The sequence below is a fragment of the Melozone crissalis genome, unplaced genomic scaffold, assembly GCF_028551555.1.
Source record: "Melozone crissalis strain CALT ecotype California unplaced genomic scaffold, PUWL_Pcris_2 ptg000018l_1, whole genome shotgun sequence".
Classification (NCBI taxonomy): Eukaryota; Metazoa; Chordata; class Aves; order Passeriformes; family Passerellidae; genus Melozone; species Melozone crissalis.
Genome location: NW_026535796.1, coordinates 5,929,106 through 5,935,470, shown reverse-complemented (window position 1 = coordinate 5,935,470; position 6,365 = coordinate 5,929,106).

Below are 6,365 nucleotides of genomic sequence, written 5' to 3'. Positions count from 1 at the left end.
GGAGAGATATTCTCCCTAGTGCCTGGCAGGCAGGCCATTCCTCTGCACCCTTCCTGAAGCTTCTTGTGGGGATGGAAGCAGAAATTGAGCAGTATCAAAAAAAAAAAAAAAAAAGAAGACTTTGAAGAATGCTATTTACATGGTCTAAACCCTAACATGAATTCTGTCCAACTCATCCCACCAGAAGGTCCTCTACAACCTACAGCATCACCTGACTCAAAGCAGGAGCCTGGAAGAAATCTGGGCAGGATAATTGAAAAGTGGGATCAAAACAAAAATGCAGAAAACAGAATTGTTACAAACTGATCCTGAATTTTTACATCTGCTTAGGCAGTTAAATATGTTACTTATTCAGTTTGGTTCTCATTTGGGTTCAGCAGTGACTAAAGTTGTTCCAAATTTTAAAACTTCAAACTAACAAACAGCTCATGCTGAGTTCCTGTTCAAGGAAAGAAAATAAAAAAAAAATCAAGTTAGTATTTCCTCCAAGTTCAGTTCAATTAGCTGTACTTACATAAAAAACAGTGGAGGAAATGCTGCCTTGTTTGGTGTTTTTGCTTTAACCTTTTAGACAGGGTTACTGGGCCTCTACTTAATGAGAATTTTTAGTTGAAAGCTCAGCCTTTAAATGCTTTCCAGCTTGCTGCCAGAAATGATGCTGAACTCTGTACAGCAACAGAAGCTGCCAAAACATCTTTCTTTTCTATTCACATCCTGTCCTACCCATCCCACAGAGCCTTATGTCACACATGCCAAAACTTCCTATTCCCTGTTCCATTCCCACTCTGCCCTTCCATCACCTCATCTGGCACTCAGCTGCATCTTTATGGGCTCCACACACTCATTCCTGGGATGCTTTTTCTCCCCAGCTCCTCCCTTAGCTCTGTCTCAGTATTTCCCAGTGCCTCATTCCTATTTGTTCTTATTCACCTTCTTGATATTCTCTCTAAAATCATCCAAATTCCAAACCCAGGGGGGGATATCAGAGATATTGGTCATCTTAGTTGTGCCAGTTTAAACCTGAACCTGCAAAGATTTAGCAGATTCCACAGTCCCACACCAAAATGAGTGATGGGTAGTAGGTACATTTAAAATGATCAGTTGTAAAATAAATATTTGAAACAGTCCTGTAAGCAAACATAAGTATTTAGTTTAAGAGGCCCAAATTAGGACCTGCTGGCAGATCACTGTTGATTTATAATTGCAGGGGAGTTTAATTTTTCAGAGTTGGAATAAAAATATCTAAAATTTTTAACCAAGAGTTTTAGATGGTTTGTTTTGTTCATTTTAACTCAAGCTAATTATTCTGTGTACTTGACTGTTTTTTTAAAAATGCAAATCTGACACACAAAAATATGGCAATGTGGGGAAATTCATTACTTTTTCCATATGAAGCAGTTCATGCAAATATCTAACTGTATATAAAAACCTCAAAAAATACAACTAATAAATCACAACCAGAGTTTCCTCAGTTCTGTTACAGTTGCTTAAGATGATGAAACAAAACACTTACTTTAATTGGTTGTTCCTTGTTCTTTCTACACAGTGCTGTTTTCCCTGGGAGATTTCAAATGATAAGTAACTGGAAATTAGGAAGAGAATTAGTCCATTATTCTGCAGCAATGACACAATGATTAATTATATTAACTTACTGCCCCTTCTGCTTTCAAACCCTACAGTCATAAAATTAGTTTTGTTCAATATTCCAGAAGGGATATGAAAATTAAATTTACACAATTTAACAAAGTCCTGCAGGAAAGCCATGCTCATCTAAGATAGTAGATGGATGGATCCTCTAATTTACAATAATATGCAGATGGCACACCTACCCCTTACAGAGCAATGTGCAGATAAGGAAGCTTCCCAAATGGCTCAGAAAAAGTGACTGTGAAAGGACATAGGTAGAAATAAATCAGGCAAGTCTGAGCTTGTGCATCCTCCTGGAAAGCACTCAAAAACTTTTCACTGTAATTCCCCCTATAGTTAGTAGCTATAATTTCTTTTATCTGGTTCTTTTTAAACCACATAATATTTTAGACACCCTGAGCATTTTCTATGCCCTAGTGAATATGAAATAAATGAAAGGCTATTAGGGTCTAGGGAGGCAGATGGTGAATTAAAATCACCACCACACCAACCCAAGTCCCCAAACTCCCACGTTTCTGGTAAATAATGCATTTCAGGAAGGGCATATCACTTTTGAGGAACAATGCATCTGCCACATTTTCAATGCTGGGGAACACTCAGATGCAATCCTACCTTCTCACTGCATGTCCTTTGCATGATGTAATGGAACATAATTCAAAAATTTTTGCTTTTCATTAATTGACTCTTTTTTTCCTCAAGGATTATGAATAATACCAGAGATCTGGAACACTAAGTATATATCTTAACCCCAGAACAGCTATGCAAGAGAGCCAGACTCAGCAGCTTGCCTTTGTGCCTCAGCCCTGACATGCACACTGTTTACTGGTTTCAGAATATCAAAATAAACTGACTGCAAACCATCTTTAAATGAATAATACAAAACAAAACAAAGCTTCTATGTGAAGAATGCAAGGGCCTTGTAGGATCAAGGTCTGCACAATTATGGAGAAGATTTGATCAAGGAATCTGAATGTTTGTAGTGCCATATAATCAGGACATAGCTACATTATTGGGAAAGAGGGGGAAAAGTAGCAGTAAAGTTAAAGGACTTATTTATGTCTTGATTTAAGAAGGTGTCATTTCATATTGCCAACATGCTGTGCTTCAGTCAAGTAACTCTTAGATGACCTCTTCTGAAATATCTGGATAAACTGGATTATTATGGGCAAACAGAGAAAGTTAGCAATGCACATTACCCAATAATACTTTTATCAAAATTAAACCCTGTACTTTATTGCAAATTCAATTCATAATGAAAACAGACAGACTGTTAAATATGAGAGAATACCAAAATCTTCAACTGCTAAGCCAGAAAAATCTAGATACTTACAATTTAATAATTGTAAGATAAATTAACTCTCTACTTGTTAACTCATTTAAAACAAACACCATGACCAATAAATCACATTTGACACGTAAATAAACTCAGAACCATCCAGGAAAGCCACCCATAGTTCACAAGGACTGGAGGCACAAGGTTGTGCCTGCACACAGGACACATCCTGCAAGTGAATCCATGCCTAGTGTCATGTTTTTGTTCATTTGTCCTTTTTATTCCCAAAATTCTGCAGGACAAGAGGAACAGTAAGAGATACTGCATCATTCTTGGCATTGGAATTATTAAGACCTAGATAAATTTATTTTAGGAAAAAACCCAACAAAACAATACTCCTAAAGAGGTGCTTCTAATAAATTTAAGTACTATTCTTAAATTACAACATTCATTAGGAGCATGACATATAAGGTACTTCAACTAATTGCATTTATTTCCCCCAAGTTAATCAGCACTGGAGAGGCAGCAAACATTACATCAGTGTTGGTGCCTGCAGTCAGCTCCCAGCCCAAGGGGCAGCACCTCTGGGGATCAGCACATTAGAAGCTGCGTCCATGGAGTGGCTATGCATTTTCTCTTCTAAATCTTCCAATATTCTTCCCATGCCAAAACTAATGTCATTTTTCTTTCATAGGTGCCAATCCCTGAAGTACTTGACTGAAATAGATTTGATTTTGCAGTTTAAAAAAAAAAAAAAAAAAGGGAAAGAAAAAATTTAAAGGTTCTATTTTTAAAAAGTGCTTTTATTCTGCTTATTATACATTATGAAATAGGAATCTGAAGGTGCTGCAATATCCCCCAGTTACCTCAGGGCACTGAGTTCCAGCATTTGCTGACTGGAATTGGCTCGCCCCAGTGGCCTCTCCCACTGTGTTTTTAAGAGCTTGGCATCTCCTACCAAAGCCACCACTTACTCCCCAGATTTGCCTCAGAAAAAAATAGTCCTAAAGAGGAGAAGTTTAAAAAGCCAGGCTTAAAGACATTCTCCCAAACTCTTCATATCATATTACACAGAGCTTTGAAACCACTGTAATACAAACAGATAGGCCACCTTGCCAAAATTTCCGGTTAGATGTCAGATATTCACCCATTTAGGAGCTCAGCTTTTAGGAACTCCCACAACAGATGTTTCCATTTCTCCAGGTAGGTTATTGTGCATTCCTTGTGTGCCAGGGTAGTTGACATTATTTTTTTCCTGAAGAAAGATTATAAAATTCCCAGACATAAAGACATGGGGATGATTTGTCAGCCCTGGAATAACCTGAAAACAGGTGAAAATGGCTCCTGTGGTGATTTAGGGAGAAAATGGGGTTTTCCCTGATTTGCATACTATTTCATGGCATTCCCACTAAAATTTGACCACTTCTGCTCTTGTTTCTTTAGGGATATCGACTTTTTCCTTGCTTGGATTGATCTTTAGGGAGGAGTCTCCATTAACAATTCTACAATTACTTGGGCACAGCACCTCCAATTCTGTTCCTGGCTTGTGACCACAGGTACCAATGCTAAGAGAGCTTTTGCAAAGGCTTATTTAATAAAAAGCAATGCCTTTCAGGCAAAAAGGCAACTTTGAAAAAAAAAAGGAAAAAGGAATGTTATAAGTATACTTCAATTCCTCAGTGTTTGCTGTCCCTGAGAGTTTGGGGGGAGCCCTACTACTTAAGCCATCTCTCTCTTGTCCTTCCAGGCATCCTTTCTAAATTACTTCAGTTTCAGTCTGAGAAAAAAAATACATCACAGCAAATGTAGCCTGAGGTGACAGTGAGTGACTCAGGTACCTCTGAGAAAAGGCCACTTCCAGTAGAAGAGGTCACACATAACATATCAGCTACATCAAAAAAAATTTCTTGTTTGACCACTGTGGCTTGTGAATCGAGAGCAACACGGGCTCCTCTAAGAGCCCCACATTGCAGATTCATGTTCCAATCCACAGCTGCCAAACAAGTGCATTATTCCTGGCATGCTGTCCCAGCCCAGGAAAGCAGGACAAGAGCCAGCTCCCACAGCCACCCAGGGCAGGAGTGGAAGGACTTCATGCAGAGGGGTGATGACAAGGATGTGTAATCTCACCCACGCAGGGCTGTTCCCAGGGGAATTTGCCCCAGCTGTCTGCTGGCTAGCAGCCTCTGGGGCTCAATTGCACATGTACAATCTGCAGGCTCCTTTCACAAGCTCTATTCAGACCTGAGAATATCACCATTCTGATATAACCTTTTCCAGCCCTCCTGGTGGTTGCTCCCAGCCTGCCTGTGCTGTAATTCACCTTCATTTTGTCTGGGTTGAGCTGACCTGGCTCGTACAGGTCTGTTCTTTGTTTGTTCCATTGGTAGCCTGCACAGAGGAGACACATTGCATTGTCCCTGTGTCCTTCCACTGAAAGGTTCAAGTCAAAATTGTCTGTGTGCCTTGCCAGAAACTTAAGAGCAACAAAAGTAAACAGTCCTGTCAAATAAAGGGCATCAGCTAGGAGAATAAGAATTCAGTATTATGACAACACGACAACAATAGTGAGGCTAAAAGACAAAACACATCAAAACCTCACACAGAAAATGATACTTGCCCATTCTCTTCATTTTCTTGTTCAAAATGTTAAGCACAAGTAAAAGCCACATATGAAGAAAGGAACCACTGTGAAAGCTGCTGTGCTTCTGTCAGTCAGTACAAGACAATCTTGACCTTCATGCCAAAATATTAAGCCAAAGTTCTTGAAAGGAGGCATTGTTTCAAAAGCCAGGCATTTTCTCAAGGGTGAGAAATGCCTGTTAAAGACTAGGTTGAAAACCCTGAGGTCAGATTACGTTTTACATGTGACATCTAAACTTCTTTATCTGAAAGGGAAATTTAGAAAGCTCTGACTGCTCTGTGCTACTTAGCTGTGCTTTGAACAGAATCCAGCATAAGTGTGTACTAACAGAAAGTCCATGGGAAAGCTTTAGATAGGGCTTTAGATATCCTTGATATTTATCTAAATATTTATCCTGTGATGTGTGAGTACACCTGCTTCTCTCCTTTGGGCCTAAAGAGAGTTATTTCTGTTTTGGAAAGGTCTGGCATGAAATACACAAAAGATAAAGTGCCACAAGCCACCCTGCCCCAGCAACACCTGAGGAAACTGGTTCCCCATGGAAAATTATGTATTTTATCATTCAGTAGTGTGATTCTAGTAAAAACCTAAAAATGGATGCACAGAAGCTTTTACTTCAATAGACACAATATGCAGAATAGGCACAATATGCAGAATAGGCCAGTATCTTCAATAGCCCTGACAGTGATAATTTAGTATTAAGAGCTGCAGTGTCACTAGCAAAAGGCGAAATTTGGGAAGCATGGTTTGGGCTGAGACACTCAGGCAGTAAATGGTGGATGAAAGTCCAGACATGACCCA